Source organism: Sceloporus occidentalis, unplaced genomic scaffold (assembly GCF_023333645.1).
Source record: "Sceloporus occidentalis isolate IW3139 unplaced genomic scaffold, rSceOcc1.0.p SCAF_2, whole genome shotgun sequence".
NCBI lineage: Eukaryota > Metazoa > Chordata > Lepidosauria > Squamata > Phrynosomatidae > Sceloporus > Sceloporus occidentalis.
This window is the reverse complement of record NW_028316982.1, coordinates 49,626,416-49,645,392: the sequence shown is the minus strand read 5'-3', so window position 1 is coordinate 49,645,392 and position 18,977 is coordinate 49,626,416. Positions and strand designations below refer to the sequence as shown.

General features: G+C 41.1%; 1 protein-coding gene across 5 annotated transcripts in view; it reads left to right on the top strand.

The window, feature by feature from the left end:
* Positions 1 to 18,977, top strand: part of HDLBP (high density lipoprotein binding protein) — an 84,414-nt gene that overhangs the window by 13,849 nt on the left and 51,588 nt on the right. The window contains exon 1 of one of the 5 annotated variants that reach the window (XM_089509310.1): positions 6,238 to 6,333. The exons of the other annotated variants lie outside the window; for them this stretch is intronic. The gene's annotated coding sequence lies outside the window, so the exon portion shown is untranslated. Of the gene's footprint in view, positions 1 to 6,237; positions 6,334 to 18,977 lie in introns of those variants that run through there. 5 annotated transcript variants of the gene reach the window in all.

Here is an 18,977-nt window from a genome sequence, read left to right as displayed (position 1 = left end):
TTTGGTATCTGCAGGAGGGGGGGTCTGGAACAAATCCTCCAGATACCAAGGACCGACTGTACAACGAGCAAGGGCAAGATTTGGTAACTTGGTAGAAAGATTGTTGACTATAGTGTAGTCCTGTATGCAATGCAGAGTGGGAATTGGGCATCCCTTCAGATGTTGAACTATAACTCCCAGCATAGCCAATACTGGGGACTGCTGGGAGATGCAACACCAGGAGGAATGCACATTTCCCACCCTGATATAGACAAGTAGTCAACCGAAAACTAACAGTTCCTTTCAATCTGACTTGCTATAAGTTGTTGCAGACAAGAGGCTGGAGGTGTTGCAGTTGACGGGTAGACCGACATTTCAGTAGTCTTTGATTTAAGATGCTGTGTGCCTAGAGTCCCTCAAGAACTGTTTCTGGCAACAGGTAGACAGGGCATTTTATCCCTCAGACACAAATGTTTTAATTACGTTCTTTGAACATTAGAATTTAATAAAATTATTGGGCTTATGTTAATGAGATAATTATTACTGTCTGGATTTCGTTTCCCTCTAAGCTCATTGTTCACTGTTCTTAACATTTGTATGTATGTATCCTTACTTTCAACTCTGTATGTACTTGCCAGGTGAAGTACAGGCCAGTCAAGATTATGTCATTCTTCCCCACACCAGCATCCTCAGAATTTTGAAGACTACAGTGCCTAGGATACAGGCAGAATAGATATTGCCTGGGAAGATTGCAGTTGTAGTCTGGAGGATGCTGGGCTGAGGAGTACTGGCTTAGATCATAATGAATTTGTTCTTCTTTCAGGCAAGGATGGGAATTATGCCACTCTTAGGCTCCTCACTGAACTCTCCCCTGAACCCTCCCACAATTCTTCAGCCCATCCCACCATTTTCTTTGGCTGAAAAACATTTAAAATAGTGTAGATTACTTAAATGTACTGTTAGGGGGAAGAAAAACTGTATCTCCCTGCCAAGAATACTCCAAAAGGTGACTTAGTCACTTTCAGTCACCAAAATGGCAGCTGCAACTGCACAGCTGTGGCTCTCTGGATGCAATGAAAATTAGTGGGTGTGGTGCTCCTTCCTTCAGAACATGCCCACCACTTCTTTGTGTGTATGTGCACACACACACCTGCAAGTCATCTGTATGATTATGGTGACCCCATAATTTCATAGTTTTCTTAGGTAGTTTTTTGAGTATTAGAAATACTTGGTTCCTTCCTCTGAAATAGAACCTATAGTAACTTGCATCCCATCCAAGTGTTAATCCAGGCAGACCCTGTTTAGCTTCCAAGAGCAGACTGGATCTGATGCCTTTAGGGTATTTAGGTAGACCCCTCTTTTAAGGTGTCACAAAAATTACACCTTTTGTTGCAACAATCTAAGAGGTCTGCCCTCAGGAACTGTTCATTAAAGGGACTAAGTGCATTGAGACCACCATTTGATGTATTGAGGGTGTCCTTTTTAAATGTCACCTCCTCTCTCTTGGAATGTTATGGTACAACATAAATAAACAGCTTTTCCTGTGAGGAGAAAATTGGAGTAAACAATGCTACTTTTTTTTTTTTTTTACTGAATTTCTTTTTGAAGCTCTTGCATCCATTCCTTCCCTGAGATTTCTTCTCTTTATCCTCCTACAGTACATGACTGATCATGATGTGTGGAGGAGGCACAACTTAGGACAGGATGTCCTCCCTATTTTGAAAACTAATTTCTATTGCAAACATGCTGTGTCATGTTCATACAACCAGACATTCCTAGTTCAGGAGTAGCAGCAATGGGATGTGATGGAAGCTTCCAGATTTTTTGCCTAGTATGGATTTGGTGACATATTCTTGCTAAAATCATACATTTTGTTGAATGTAAAATACTTATACCAGAAGTATTTGTTATACAATATATGCACTAAACTTTTTTTCTTTATTATACAGTATAACAGTAGGTTGAATATATCTATTAACAGTACAGATGTAGTGTGGATTTCCCTTTAGAAAGCTGTTTAGAAGGAAGCACAGTGCCCTGGTTTAGTCCATCCTAGATGTCATGGTTTATAAATCTGGGAACAAGTATTGAGCCCCCCAAATGCTCTCTTAGCCTCTCTGCTTCCTGTCACATGCTGGCTTGGGTCCAGAGATTCAGGCTTTGGTTTAATATTTGGGAAGTTTGGCTTAATGATGGTTTGCAAACCAGAAAAATAAGCCAGGATGCAGCTTGCTTGTTAAATGGCATTAAACTAGTTTCCTTCAGGTGCAGTTTGGAACTCTGTTGTAGTGCAGTCTTGGTACTTTGCAATAAGTTAGCATGTGACAACAAGAGGGATAAAGGCAGAACACACAGCCACTGTGTTTGTCTGAGGCTTTGGACTGTCCAAATATAGCCAGAGAAATGGAAATCTGGTGGTTGAATGTCAGCAGAAGTTCAAAATGAATAATCTGAACACTTGCATTGAAAATAGTGGAGGGAACACAGCCCTGTGATGAGAAGAGTCTACAGCTGCTGTTGTGAAAGATCTGGAAAGATGGTTGTAACTACTGATATGATTATTACCAGACCAGTAAAATCAAACTGAAGAAGACAGTCTTGTGAATGTCACTGGAGAATCCTTCACTGCATCAGCACAAATCCCAAGATGGTTCTGTTTCCAGTGCAGATCAGCAAGGGACCATTATGGACTGAAGACTTTAGTGACATGGCAGTGTATCTAGCTTCACCTTTGTACCCCATACTTGTAGTATTTACACTAAAAGTGTGTGTGTATGTCTGTGAAATGCCTGTGAATTCTTTTTTTAAATTTCAAATGCTATACAAATGTTAAATACTATTACAATTACTGCGATTATCTTTTTGGATTAAAAGTAGTAAATGTAGGATTAATTACAACTGAACTAATCTTGCCAAGAAAACTGCATGATAGGTTTGCCTTAGGGTCTCCATAAATCAGAAATGACTTAAAGTCACACAACCAGTACATGAATGAGTAATGAAGTCAGGCGAGATTCTGTGAAGTTGAGACCTACTGTAGACATGTGATGGATTGGTGTTAAGGCAGAGATTGAAGTTTCTGATCATATCTTATCTTGAATGAAGTATTTGACATGTATTTGAAACTGAAATTAGAGTGTTTCTCTTTGACTTGGAACTCTGTTGAGGATTTTGACCTACTACATAAAACATCAGGGGAAACTAAGTTATTAGGAGAACCTTGCTATTCACCTATTGGCTCAACTACAGTAATTTTGTTTCTTACTTTTAGCTAGACAGCATTTACTGTTTTTTGTTTTTTTGGAAGAATGCCAAATGAGATTACAGCTGCAGTTTTAAGTGCATTGAAATAGAGAATAACGGAATTTTATTTAGGAGTATGTGTGCTTAGGATCATGCTGGATATCAAAAGTGACACAGAAGAAGTCAAGATTACATACTGGTTATATTTTCCTTACTTAAAAAACACTGAGAGCAATCAGAACAAAACAGAAGCCAAGTGGAATAAGATAGTGTTATTTTCAGGTGAGAGGAGCATACAAAGGAACATCATCCTTTTACTGTAGTTTAGTCCTCCCTGTTCGCTGAGATTGAGCTTTGAAACATTACCTCGATACACTGTACTTCTGAAATCTAGCATCAGGGAGTAACAGAAGAGAAGCTCTTGTCATGGTCCCACAACTCTCACAGGTCTGTCTGGTGGGAATAGGAAAGTGGCCTCACTCTTTGGCTATGCCTGGGCTCTGGAATTGCCTTGGTAGCCAGTTTGGAATTTTTGCTGTCCTTTTGTCAGGAGGTGAAGACTCTTTTCATTCCAACAGGCTTTTGAGAATTGACTATACTTTAATAGGGTGTGTTTAACTATTTATTCTTTTAATGTGTGCTTGAAATAGCTTTTAAGAGTAGTTGAATTACAGCTTAATGATCTTTTTATGTTTTTATCTATATGTACCTGGTTTAATAGGTAAGCTGTTTTAGGTCCCAATTCTGGGGAGAAAGACAGAAATGTTAAAAGAGGGGAGTAATAATAACAAGAAAGATAATGCATTGCATAAAATCTACTAGTTCAGTGAGCCCTTGGTATCCTCTGGGGTTTGGTTCCAGGACACCAAAATCCACGGATACTCAAGTCCCATTAAATACAATGGATAGCAAAGGTGTCTGTTATATAAAATGGCAAAATCAAAGCTTACTTTTTGGAATGCATATATTTTAAAAAATATATTCAAATCGTGGATGCTTGAATCCATGGATAACAAGTCTGTGGATACAGAGGGCTGACTGTGGTTTGTATAATATAGCCTTACCAATGTGTCCCCCTCATCTTTTAAAGAACACTGTTTATTTCTGACCTTACTTGGGGGCAGGGGGAGAGAGAGCAGGCAGTGAAATGGAGCCTGGGTCTGCCTTTGGCACAAATGGCTGGGATGTGCTGACGTTGCATTCCAGGATAACTCTCTAGGTTTCTGCCTGCTGAGAGTGCCTGGAGATTCTAGGAAAAGGATTTCAATTTGGAGAAATCTTTGGTGACCATAGGTAACTTGACCATAAGTGCATTGGTGATTCATGCAGAGCCTGATTACTCAGAAGTCAGCCCTGCTTGGTTCTGTAGGGTTTGGTCCCTTGTTGGAGAGCTTATGGCCCAATCTTTTCCTTTTAGGAAGCTACTCCTATACAGTCCTGTGGAGTCCCAAGTTTGCTGTAGTGAAAGAGCTGAGGTCTCTTTAGGTGAGTCTCAGGCTGCATCTGCACTGCAGAAATAATCCAGTTTGACACCCCTTTAACTGCCATGGCTCAGTGCTATGGAATTCTGGGAACTCTAGTTTGTTGTGGAGCATAGTAATCTCACGTGTTCCCAGTTTGTTGTTTGCACTATATATATCAAAACCACATCTATTTGAGGTCTATTGTCCACACGTATCAGCACTGTGAGTAAAGATGGAGTTGATGGTGAGGATGTATTTGAAACACATTCAAGACATGCAGAATTTTATCCTGATTTATCCTGGATCTATCCACATCAGTTATTCACACAGCCAACCATACAAATCTTTAAGGAAAACTGGAGGTGGGGGGGGGATCCAAAATAGATTTTCCTGGGGTTTTGTGTTGTTGTTTTGGCAGCCTCCCTAAAAAAAAAAAACTTACTCAGATGCATTTGAAATCCATGAGAACAACACAGATTAAACCCACGTTCTACTGAAATTACAGAGGGTGACCAGATGCCATAACCACGGAGGAGGAGAAGGCACTGCAAAATGTAGGGCAGTCAAGAAAAATGTCAGACATAACCAAATAAAAGTTAAAGACACTAATATAAACATAAATTCATGTTTCTTAGCTATGTTCAACATGGAGAATATTTTGAAATTCCTCCTGGAGAGAAGAGTGCCATGTCCTGGAAAATGACATTTTTGACATTCCCCCCAAACAAAGTTGTAGTGTAGGACATGTCCTGGAAAAGGAGGAGCATCTCTGGTCACCCTGAGCTAAAAACACTCACATATAAGTGTAAATCCACGTTTCTTAGCCATGCTCAAAATGGAGGATGCTTTGAAATTCCTTCTGGACAGAAGGTTGAAGTGTAGGACATGTCTTGGAAAAGGAGGACACTTGGTCACCCTTGGCCAAAAACACTCCTAGAAATGTAAATCCATGCTGCTTAGTCAGGCTCAAAATGAAGGACACGAGGGAATTCCTCCTGGAGAGAAGGTTGGCATGTCCTGGAAAAGCAGGACCTCTGGTCACCCTGAGTTGAAGACACGTATAAATATAAATCCACGTTCCTTAGCCATGCTCAAAATGGAGGACCTTTGGGGTCTCCTCCTGGGCAGAGAAGGCTGAAGGAAGACTTGTCCCGGGAAAGGAGGGCCCTGTGTTGACCCAAAAGTGGTGCCAACCCGGATTATTAACCCCTGCAGTGCGGATGCACTCCTTGGCTGCATCCAGACAGAGCTCCGCTCTGGGCCCACAATCAACTCCCAGAATTCCATAGCCTTGAGCAGAAAAAGAGTTAAAGCGGTGTCAAACTGGGTTATTTCCCCAGTGTGGATGCAGCCTGAGTGTGTGGCTCCAGCTCCTCCTCTGGGTCAGAAAGGAGGGCGGTGTCTTGCAGAAGCGCCGCGCTGGCTTGGCTTGCTCTGGGCCGGGCCTGGTGGAAGGGAAGGGAAGGGAAGGGGCCCGGCTGGCCTGACGTGGGATCCTGGGATTGGCAGCCTCTCTGCCCCGATATAACCGAGGGGGAAGGCGGCTGGACGCTTTCCCGGGAGCCCTTTAGAGCTGCTATTGCTGCCTCTGCTGCCGCTTCCTCCTCCTCCTCCTCCTCTTCCAGCAAAGTGGGCCGGAGTCAAGAGAGTGAGTGAGTGAGTGGGAAGAGAGAGTGTGCCACGTCCCAGGGAAAGGGGGAAGGGGAGAAGAGGGCTGGGAGGCTCTGCTTTGGATGCCTTCCCTTTCCCCACTCCCCCAACAAAGCAGACCTCGGGGGTTTTGTTGGGGGGGGGTCTCTCCTTAGCAAGCTGTGGTTGTTTATTGTGCTCTGTCTTGGAAGGGAGATCCAGGCGGATCCGAAGTCCTGGGGAATGGAGGACCTGGCCCCAGGAAAGCAAGGAACACTCTTAGAAATCTTAAAGGGAAAAATTGCTGCTACTTAGCTGTGATCAAAAGGGAGGAAGACCTTTGGGGTGATTCCTCCTGGAGAGAAGGGGAGATGGAGGACAGGTCCCTGGGGAAGGAGGGCGTCCGGACACCCTTGAGTTTAAAAACACTTATGTGTATGTAAATCGGTGCCTGTTTAGCCCCTGCTCAAAATGGGGGGGGGGCATTTTTTGGGGGGATTCCTCCTGGGCAAGAAGGGTGAAATGGAAGAGGAGGGGGGGTCCGGGGGGTCCGTGCTGTTTAGCCCCTTGCTGGGAATGGAGGGCAGTTTTGGGGGGATTCCTCCTGGGCAGAAGGGTGAAATGTAGGACGCGTCCGGGGAAAGGAGGACGTGGCCCGGGCAGTGGGGGGAGGGATCGGGCTACGTGTCACAGGCGCTTCCCAGCCGGATCTCCTCCTCCTCCTCCTCCTCCTCCTGCCTGCGCTTTCCCGACTCAGCCTCCAAACTTTGCACCAACTTTTTCCGGGCCAGGTTTTCCTCGCTCCCTTCGGAGGAAGGCCGGGCTTAGGACCCACAGGAGACCGAGAAGAAGGGGTTGAGAGACTGGCTGCATCCAGACTGGAGACATAACCCGGTTTGGCAGCGCTTTCACTCTTTTTCTGGTTCAAGGCTATGGAATTCTGGGAGTTGGAGTTTGTTGTGGGGCCCAGAGCGGGCCCCACAACAAACTCCAACTCCCAGAATTCCATAGCCTTGAGCCAGACAACAAGTTAAAGCGCTGCCAAACCGGGTTATGTCTCCAGTCTGGATGCAGCCCTAAACACACTGCAGAAACAATCCACTTTGAGAACCCCCTGCCTCATTGCCAGGGAATCCTGGGAACTGTAGTTTTGTGAGACATTGAGCCTTCGCTGTCTGGTGCCACAATTAACTACAGTTCCCAGGATTCCTTAGCACCGAGCAGTTAAAGCGGTCTCAAACGATTGTGAAGAAGTCAAAGGCTTTCATGGCCAGCATCCATAGCTTTTGGTGGGTTTTTCAGGCTAGAACGTGGCTGCGTAGCCCAGAAAACCCCACCAAAAACTATCAAACTGGATTATTTTCACAGTGTGTTTGGGATCTGTGTGTATGAAAATGTTACATCTTCATTCTGTACCCCCGCCCAGGAGGAATTCCTCAAAAGCCCTCCATTTTGAGCAGGGCTGAACAGCACCTGAGAGAGAGAGAGAGAGAAGGTGAGTCGGAGGAAAGGAGCCGGACAGTGCCATCGTGGCACAGTGGTTCCCAAACTTTGGTTTTCCAGATGGACTTCAGCTCCCATCAGTCCTGAATGTTAGTCAAGCTGGCTGGGACTTCTGGGAGCTGAAGTCCAGAACACCCAGAGAATTAAAGTTTGGCGACTACTGTTCTAGCAGCTGCATGCCTCTGCATATTTGCTCTCCATCAGAGTCATAGAGTTGGAAAAGACCGCAAGGGCCCTCCAGTCCAACCCCATTCTGCCATGCAGGAACTTTCAATCAAAGCATCCCCAACAGATGGCCATCCAGCCCCTATTTAAAGACCTCCAAGGAAGGAGACTCCACTACACTCCAAGGAAGAGTGTTCCACTGTCAGGAAGTTCTTCCTAATGTTCAGGTGGAATCTCTTTTCCTGTAGCTGGCATCCATTGTTCTGTGTTCTAGTTTCTGGAGCAGCAGAAAACAAGCTTTCTCCATCCTCAGTGAGACACCCCAGTGTCTGCAATTTCCAAGACAGAAAGGGTTGGCATGTGAGTGGGCAGACATGGCTGCACTTGTCAGGAACAGCAAACCTTACACTCAAGTGCATGTGTGCCTGCATTTTCCCTCTGGACAGCCCCACAATGGAAACAGCCCATAGCGTCCAACCTTTCTTATCCCACAACCCAAGGAAGGAGAGGGGGAAGGAAGGTGCAGTTGCTGTTGCTTTTATTGGGGCAGCTGCGTGGCACCTAATCCCTGGGCTCAGTGCTGGTTGCCACCCTTGTCCTAGTATGTATGACATGATCCTCTGGCGGGCACGAAGAGCGATAAGCTTCCTTGCAAGTGCACCCTGGGCAGGGGACATCCAGGCAGTGGTGCAGATATTTCTGCCAGCTCCAAAGCTAGGAAGAAATGTGGGGTCTGCTTGACAGCTAAATGGCCAAGCTGCCAAAGAACTTTAACCAAGCCTAATGGGTAGTTCCTCTCCAAGATGGAAAAAGGATGCTTTAAGGTGCTCAGAACACCTTGAAAGATCAAGCCGTTGATGCTTGAGTCTGTGGATAAAAAAATGGTGGATACGAAGGATTGACTGTATAAATCTTTGTGTTTTTTTCTTTTATTACAGTTTTATATTAGATACATGTTCTTTACTTTTCTTGTTTTCCTGTTGTTAATGTCTGCTTAACTTCATTGAAGACCTCCTTTCCTCACTCTTCCAAGGTTGATTATCTTCCTTTTAATTTTCTTCACCTCTTCCTTATGTATCATTTTATAACAATGATAAAAGCATTTACACTTCTACTATTCGTTATAATTGAGTTGTTCCCTGTCAATATTCTTCAGCTATTAATATGAAAATAATACTCAGACATTCTCATCAAAACTCCTTCCTTTTCTTTTATTATTAACTTGTATACATTGTTTCCTTCCCCCTTCCCCCTTCTTTATTTTACATCGCTGTTATTTTTTCCTTTCATTCTTCTATTCTCTTTCAATTGTTTCTATCATAGGTTTCTAGTCTCTTTCCCATTCATCCATATATTTTTTTATTTATGATCACCGTCAGTCTATCCATTTCTTTCATTTTGTAAATTTTTGTTTTCCAATCATCTGCCTTCGGAGTTTGTTCCTTTTCCCAATTTTTTGCTATTATAATCCTTGCTGCTGTTATTAAATATAAAATAATGTTCCAACATTTACTTTCCTTTTCTTTTCCCAAAACTGTAGTTACGTTTAATAAATCTTTGGTTTATTTTCCAGTTCTTCTTGTGTTATTTCTGTAGAACTCTTCAGCATACAGGTTGCTTCATAATGCCTAATTCCTCTGAGAGGGTAGCTAGCCTTTTAAGATTATCCTCTTGGGAGAGCACTGTGATGACATTTAGGTAACACCAGTTAGCATCACCCAGCATGGCGCATTGCCCACTGGCCCTTTGGGATGGGAAGGGGTACCAAGAGCAGGCCCTACTGTTGTGCTACTCAGAAAGGAAAGCTCAAGCAAGCAAGCAAAAGGTGATGCCTGTTTTTTTCCTTTGGCCACAGCACAGATAGAGGATAGAAGGTAGACCTTGCTGCAGGACCACACAGATAGAAGTAGGAGGCTGTGGCAAGTGGGCAAAAGCTCTAACATGTAAGCATATTTCTTGGACAGTACCATGGGCCCAATTCCTCTTGCTGCCAGGAGAGAGAAGAGGATTGTCAGTCTCTGGTTTACTTGCACATGCTCTCTATGCCACGCAGAGACTAAGAGAGAAGTGAGTGGATTCAGGTGCTACCTCTTCTTGTTCTTGTGCATTCCTTGATGTGGCCACCAGACCCTGTTCTTATTGTTGCATCTCCCAAAGTGAGAGAGTAGTAGCAGCTCTTGTAATCACCACTCACCAATGTCGTGGGACCCAGAATCAGCAAGTGCCCCTCTGCAACATCTGGTCATAATTGGTGTCAGTCAGCCTTTGGGGGCTAAGGAGATAAAACCACTATTGCCTGGTATTCAGACACTGTTAGTTCTGGCTGCTTTCCCCCTTTATTTGAGCTTCCATACCTATTGGCCAACTCTAAATCCCACGTGAACAGAACTGCCTTGCTGTGGACAAACTGTAACTTTCTATGGGCTGCCTGCTGCTCTTAAGTTTATATGGGCACTTTTCCAGAGATTATTGCGAGCTCCTCTGTCGGAGCCAAGAATTTTGAAGCATTCAAAGCACACTGTAGAATTCATGCAAACTTCTCTTTTTCTCCACCACCAATCTTTTGAGATTGCCTTTGCCCACAGTTCTTTCATAGGCTGTCTGTACAGCAGTACCTTCCCAGGAAGACAGTGGTTGCCTCTGTGGGTAGGGCAGGCTTTAATTGCTTGCCTTGACCTTGTTCCCAGCACATGGAAGAAACAGTGAAGTAATAGTGAGAAATAAAAGTAAGGCCAAGCAAATAAGGGTCAGGATTAACAAAATATGTATTCTGCTCCCCCTGTAAGCATGAGAATAAGGGAAGTAGATTCATAAAGCAAGGTCAGTATCACACTTCTTATTCTTATTTGTTTCCCACTCTTTCCCAGACCTGGGACTCAGAGCAGCTTACAGTATTAAAAGAACAGTACAATTAAAACATTAAAAAGTAGTACACTAAAATGGAATTAAATTATTACAATATTAAAATAGATTGTTTATTAAAAGAAAAAATACAGTTTAAAAAGATAAAACTGTTTAAACACTTTAAAACAAGACAACACCCCAAACCGGTCCTTTAAAAACCTTCTGTTTTAAACGCCTGTCTAAACAGGTAGATGTAGCACTACACTGTTACTGTACTATTATTCCACTTTAACTGCTATAGCTGCCTCCTGTGGAATTCTGGGATTTGTAGTTTAGTGAGGCCCGAGAGCTCTCTGACTGAGAATTCTGCATTTCCTTTCCTAAACTGAAGTTTCCTCCTAATCCCAGGATTCCACAGGATGCAGCCATAGCAATAAAATGGACTAATAGTGCTATAGCAATGTAGTGTTATATTCAATCAAGTGTTCTTAGTCAAAATTTATTTGCATGCACAGATAATGTTGGGAGACCTTGCTGTTCTTTTGAAGTTCTTGGGCTGGGTGTCATCTAGGAAAATGTGTGTATGTGCCAATAGTTTGAGTAGCATTGTAAATAAATTGGACATAGAAAATATCTTCACCCTGATCTTATACAGTTTTGCTTGTGTTTGTAGTTGTTCACAGATCTGGAAGTATTTTGATAAAAATGAATTAATCATGATATTGAAGGTATACTTATGTTTGTGCAGCATTAAAAGAATATTACTAGGGTTTGGTTTGGGAATGAGAAGGTGTTTGATTTTCTTCTTGGTTTTGGAAGAGGTTAGCGTGTATGTGCATGCTTTTCTGTTCTCCTTTTAAAGGTGGTCGAAGCAGTGCTAAAGTTTCAAATGCCATATACTGTAGAACCTACTCATGAGCCTCTGGTTGGTATTTGATTAAGTATATGAGATTTTAAAAAAACCTTGGTTCTTTTGGTCTATGATCTGTGTCAGATTTGTCTTGCAAAATGCTTATTATCCCGGTATATTTCAGCATTTCAAACTTCTTTCAGTTTTTGACAGTATTTGGCTTCTCTGGAAGCCAAACCATTTTGATTTTCATCCCTTATGTTATTTTTCACCACTTATATTATAGCAATAGATGATGGCTATCTCTTGTGTCTATATATTATGTAACCTTAACACAGATTTCAGTATTTAGTCTTCTGTAAATGTTTTTGAATTTGCATTACACATGCATTATTACTTGTACATTTTATGCAGATATTCCTGATGAGTGTCACCTTTATTATTTCTTCCTGAAAAAGCTGAATAACTTTACTTATAACTTTTTCATTCAAAAAGGGTTAAACAAGTCTTGCCATAGTGATAGCTGGAGCTTATTCTTTGGATAAGTGATCCATGGAAGAATGCTGCTCTCTTGGAGAAAACATTTGTGTCACCCAACTCTCTACCAACTCTCAACTTTCTACCATATTCGATTGTGCTTGCATGACATGTTCTTCTCTGTGTGTATGTGTGGTGTATGCTGTGTTACTTACCCTTCATTCAGCTGCTACCCCTTATTTTAAGTGTTACATGTGTAATATTACAGTTGTACGGTTTTCACTCGCACATGGCTGCTGATTATGGAACTGAGAAAGTTTAGGTCTGAGATGCATGAATTAGAAGAAATGCTTGAGTTAAGTTTGAAACTATTGGTTAAAAAACTGCACATCAAAAAACGGTACTCTGTTTGGGCCTTCCTAATGCTGATATGCAACTTTTATTAGCTAGTCAACAAGTCTCAAATCCCTGGAAGACATTTATTTTGCAATAGAGTGAGCCCCTGGTTTCCACTGGGTTTTGGTTCCAGGACCCCTTTCCCCCCATGAATATCAAAATGTGTGGATGTTCAAGTCCCATTAAATACAGTAGCATGATAAAATGGTGTCCCTTATATACAATGCAAAATTAACTTTTTCTTTTTGGAGTTTATATTTTTAAAAAACATGTTCAAGCCATGAATGCTTGAATCTGTACATAAAAAATCAGAGGGCCAACTGTATCAATCTTTGTTTTTTCTGTGAGTGAAGCTAGTACCAATTGAAGTTGTTCTTCTCATGTTATTTCTGTAGAACTCTTCAGTATACAGGCTGCTTCACATCATTCCTAACTCCTCTGAGATGGTTGCTAGCCCTTTAAGATTATCCTTCCCTTCCCCCTCAAAAGCTGTGAATGGTTGCTGGTGCAGGCAGTGCTGAGGTGGCATTTGTGAAAATTACACTCTGCTCTCTGCTGACACTGATACGCCACTGGACACTTCTGAAGTTTCCCCTCTCTAAATAATGGAATAGTTTGGGAGATGCATGTGCACATTCCTGGGTGTCAATGCACAATAATTTTTCTGGGAACTTTGGGAGGGGCAAGTCCATTTTCTTGTAAAAGAAATTTTGCTAGTTAGGGGAAATGTTTTCTCATTTCAGTGTTTTAGAACAAAATTATTGCGTACCCTCTCTTCTGATCTCACTGTTCTTTACACACTGATGTTTACACTGCTGTAATAAAGGTCCAAGGCATATTTTAATATCAAGTATATATTTTCTTGACGATTTGTAGCTGAATAAAATTCTAAACCTGTGAGGAGAGGGTTCAGCTAGCTCTCCCTTTTCTCTTGGCACTTTGCTCATGTGAATATGAGTCTGGGGAGCTTCTTCTTTCTGTATGCTATCCAGAATCCTGAGAGAATCCACATATACTTGACACTTTTCATATGAGCAAAGTGATGGGGTTTGGGGCAGAGTATACAGTTGGCCTTCCACATTTGCGGCTTTGACTTTTGCAGATTTGATTATTTGTGGTTTTGATTAATGTGTTCTGTCTAGGAATCTAGGTCCTCCAGCACAACCCTACCAAAGCTTGACCATAGAGATGTGTTGAAGAACCTAGAAGTTCCTAGAGAAGACACTTCTCTCGGCATTTGTAGGTCCTCCAGCATGATTCTATGATCAACTTCTGGCAGATGTTTACCACAGAGTTACACTGAAGGACCCAAAGATTCCCAGAGAAGTGTTCTCTCAGGTAAACAGAATAGTTTGTATGATTCATTATTTTTGTCCATCTAACCCATTATTATTATGTTTATGTTTATTTATACCCCGCCTTCCTCCCAGTACAGGAACTCAAGGCAGCTTACAAATCTTAAACATTCCAAGTTAAAACACTATAAATATACAAAATACAAGTTTAAAAAACAATTAAATGTATAATTAAAAACATTACATTATTAAAATTAAAATTTTAAACTCTTTAAAACAAACAAAAACAAAACAAAATAGCATCCCTGTCATTCAAAAGCCTGGTGGCATAGATCAAAACCAGCACTTTGAATTGTGCCTAGAAATGGACTGGCAGCCAATGGAGCTGTTGCAACAAGGGAGTTGTATGCTCCCTGTAGCCAGCTCCAGTTAACAGCCTGGCTGCAGCTCTTTGGACCAGCTGACGTTTCTGAGCACTTTCCAAAGGCAGCCCTATGTAGAGTGCATTACAGTAATCCAAATGGGATGTCACCAAGGCATGTACCACTGTGGCTAGGTATGTCATCTCCAGGAACGGGCACAGTTGGTGCACAAGTTTTAGCTGTGCAAAGGCATTCCTGGTCACCACCAATACCTGGGCTTCCAGGTTCAGTGCTGAATCCAGAAGTACCCCCAAACTTCCATGGTATCCTTCTGAGCCACCTCTCTGGGATGGGGCTTGGAGGTACTGTTCTACAGTGGCTCCAGTCTTTCCTGGAGGGGCGCTCCCAGAAAGTGATGCTGGGGGATACCTATTCAACTTCTTGGCCATTGGCCTGTGGAGTCTGTCAGCGTAGTAACCCTAAAAATATGGAATTAACTTTACCACCGTAAGCCTAGACACACCTGCTCAGAAGAAACGTAAGCCTGGAAGTGTCTGCCCAACTGATTTCATGCTTTCTCCCAAGCACATATTTACGGCTCCAATCCAAGTTGTGTACTGCAGACATTTTACTTTAAAAAGGGGACAATGAAAATTATGAACAAACAATAAATTCTAAACAAATGATGGGGGCAATGTGGAGAACTAGAAAACTGACATACACATCTGAAGACATGTTCTGTATGCAGACCTTCTGCGAACAAGTTCATCAATAAAACACATAAAGTTCCTATAAAGATGTCATCCTCTTGCATGTCTCTTATATAAAATGCAAAATCAGGCTTTGCTTTTTGGAATTTAAATTAAAAAAAATATTTCCAAATAGATGGTCAAATCTGTGGATAAACAGAGGGACAGGGCAGGCTAACTGTACTGGGGAAAATGGCTTTAATGATAAGGAGGATTGATCTTATAGTACAAGTACTCAGAAATGGACAGAAGAAAACCAACAAAGAATCAGCTGGGGATAATGATTCATGGTCTTATATGTTGCTACACTAATGCATAGACTGTGGGAAATAAATAAGATAAGCTTGAACACTTAGCACAGGAAACTAAATACAGTCAGCCCTCCATATCCATATATTCAGCAATCCATGACTTGGGAATATTCAAAAGAAATATAAATTTCAAGTAGCAAATCAAGGTTTGCTATTTGGAATTTATATTTCTTTTGAATTTTATGCCATTTTATATAAGGGAGACCATTTTACTATGCCACTGTATTTAATGGGACCTGAGCATCCTCACATTTTGGTGTCCAGGGGGGTTCCTGGAGCCAAACAGATAGCGAATAGCGAGGGCCCACTACATGATTTGATAGTTATCACTGAAACCTGATCTCATGATAGCACTGTAGTAATGAAAGGGTATAGTAAAATATACCAAAGAAGAAAGGAGTAGGAGTAGCATTCTATGTCAAGGATATGCACACCTGTGAGGAAATCTATGGCTTAGAGCAGTGGCTCCCAACCTTTGATCCTCCATTTGTTTTGGACTTAAGATCCCAGAAATCATAGACAACTTAACCAACAGTCAGGAATTATGGGAGTTGAAGTCCAAAATATCTGGAGGACCAAAGACTGAGAACTACTGATTTATAGAAAACAGTTTGATAAACTTTGGTTAAATTAAAGGGGGTGTGTGACCTCATTGTGAGTATCCACTATAGACTTTGGTTAATGCATTCCTGCAGCAAATGACAAAATATTTTTTTAAAAAAAACCAGATAGTTGGAAGTCACACTCTGTTAAGAGTATAAAGTGTAATAAATTCCTCATTAATCTTGCAGGCAAGGCAATTTCACTGTATGAAAGGAGGAAGCAACAAGGGAATCACCTATTTTGGATTTGTTCCTAATGAATAGATACATACTAGTCAATGGAGTGGAAATAGTGGGATCCTTGGATTAGAGTGACCATGTCCTCTTGGGATTTGTTATACAGAGGAAAGGGGAAGCCAAACATAGTCAGACATACTGGACTTCAAGAAAGCACATTTTGGTAATCTTAAGAGAATTGCTGGGTTAAACTGCATGATCAGAAATGCTAAAAAAAAGAGGAGTTTATGGTGTATAGGAGTTTCTCAAAGGTGAGATATTAAAGGCACAATTGTAAGCAACCAGTGAGGAGGAAAACAAGGGTGTGTGTAAAGAAACCAGGGTGGCTGTATGAAGAACTTTCAGAAGAGCTGAGATATAAAAGAGAAATATATAAGAAATGGAAGAAGGAGGAAACCACGTAACATGAATACAGACAAATACCCAAGACTAGTAGAGAGGCATTAGATAAACTAAAGCTCAGAATGAATTCAGACTTGTCAGGAAGACTACATATAATAAAAAGGGTTTGTTGTTGTTGTTGTTGCTGTTGTTGTTGTTGTTATGTTTGGAGCAAGAGGAAGAACAAGGAAATGGTAGGGCTTAAAGTAGAGGTTGGGAGGTCTTTAAGTAGAAGTTGGATGGCTGTATTTCCTAATGAAAGCTTCCATGTTAACAGCATCTGTTATAATAAAATTTCTCTTTCTTGTCATAAACATTCATAAGAGAAAATTGGACAATTTATGGGCTGTGGATTAGGATTGATGCTGTGATGTATTTCTCCCCTTTTAATCCCACAAGAGCAGAATGGTTAACAAGTGAAATCTTGGAGAAGAGCAATGAGAACAGCTATTTTATTAATGTGGTAACAAGCTTGCAATGCAATCCTTACACATATTTAAGCACTATTAGTCCTTAGTGATGTTGAGTTGGCATCTAGCCATGTTGACATTTTTGGGTTGGCAGGATTGCTTGCAAAGTCAGAGGAGAGAATTCGAAACACTTGGTTTGGGATAAGCAGTGTTAGACAGGAAGTGATGTGGTTGACAAATATAAATAATAGAGCTGTGACTTTCTGGAAGGGAGACAGCCTTGCCTAGCAGTTATGTTAATAAAGTGATGAAATTCAGTAAGTAATGAAATACTGCACTTTAATAGGAAATCTGATAAGGGAAATGTTCATACTTGTGAGATTGCACAAAAGGACATGATCTTCAGCACTCCCCCCCCCCCAATTCAAAATGAAAGTTGAAAACAAATCTGTAAAGCTGAACCAAGTTGCATTGTCAAGTCAAAATTTGATCAAATAAAAGATATATATATATATATATATATATATATATGGTGTCTTTAAAATGTCTTTAGTAAACCTTGGTATGAGAATGGCCGGAGTTCCTAAGACATATACTGTGCAAAATAAAATGATTATATATGGCATACTGCCTGTCATACCTGTCTTCCATCTTTCTCTCACTTCACTGTCATGTTTACAGTTCTTGTCTACAGCTAACTTTACAAGAAGGCCACTGAGTTGAAGTTGATGGGCCAACCCCTCTTAAGCAGGTGTCCAGCACTTCCATTGCCACAACCACTGCTGTTTCCGTATGTTCTTCTTTCCCTTTGATTTGTAACCAGAGAATCATCTAAGGTTCTGGTTGACCTGGGCAGATTTGGCCCTGGGGTTATCATTTTCTGACCTTAGCATCTTTAAAGTTCCCTCTGCTATTACTGTTATCTTACCCCAAAGCTACCTCTTAATTGCTCCTATTGTTGCCATAATTCAGCCTTCTTCTCTTTCCTGCCTTCTCACTAACCTATCTGAGACCTCTGCTGGTTCCACTGTTGTTTTCCTGACCATTCTTTTTCCATGTCCCTTTTACTTTATCATTGAGCTTGTTTTGTCCCTGTATACAGTTAGAAAAGTGAGGAGTCAAGCACAAGTGATTTGAAATCATTGCTTAATTCATATTGATATGTGTAATGGAATGTTATATCCATTGTTTCTATGATGGAGAAGAAGGTGCAGTTTTGAGTTGGGTCCAAAAGGATGGAAATTCTTGAAAAATAATAAGTGCTTTCAATACAGCTAAATTAGCAAGGTAATGTGAAACACCTGTCTTGATTGTATAACATCTTCATTTTACCATAGGATTTCCGAACTCTATCTGCCCTTCTGTCCACATTTATTATTTTACAGTTTGATGCTCCCAGCACTTTAGAAAACAATTATTAGCAGGATGGCAAGATGGTCATTGAGACAGCACTAAGCCACCTTAAGCAGTGCTGAATAGAAACACTCCTGACTCCAAGAGTTGTGGAAATTACTTTGTTGTGTTTTCATTTTGTAATTGAAAGAGCTCTTTTTAGTTCCTATCAACAGATCTTAACCTGCCAAACAGATAAGTAAATAGAAAGGCATTTCTGCCATTAGAAGATAATAGAGCATAACCTTTATCCCCTAGACACATCTTTGAGTTAAGTTGAACTGTAACTTGAATTTTAATGTATAGTTATTATTTTAAATATCATGAAGAATTTGACTCTTATCATCCTGAAGAGGTGTATTAAGTTACAAGTGGTGAATGTTTCTAAAGGCTGTCCAGCATTGGGGGTTTATTCCAAATGGTAGATAAAAGGTGCATTCTCAAGATTGTAATAATAGCATATTAATAGCAATAATAAGAATTCCAGGGTCATTCAGCTGATACTCTTGGATTTTAATTTTAGCAGTTTGGGTTGGGCTGTTATGCTAATGATTGAGTACAATAGGTCAGCTCTTTTTTAGTGAATGAAATTATCATTTGGCAAATGAGATGGCTTGTGAAATTAAAAAAAGACAAAGTAATCCTTTGATACCTTTTTTGTATGAAAAGGAGACAGTAAAGTTAAAAGT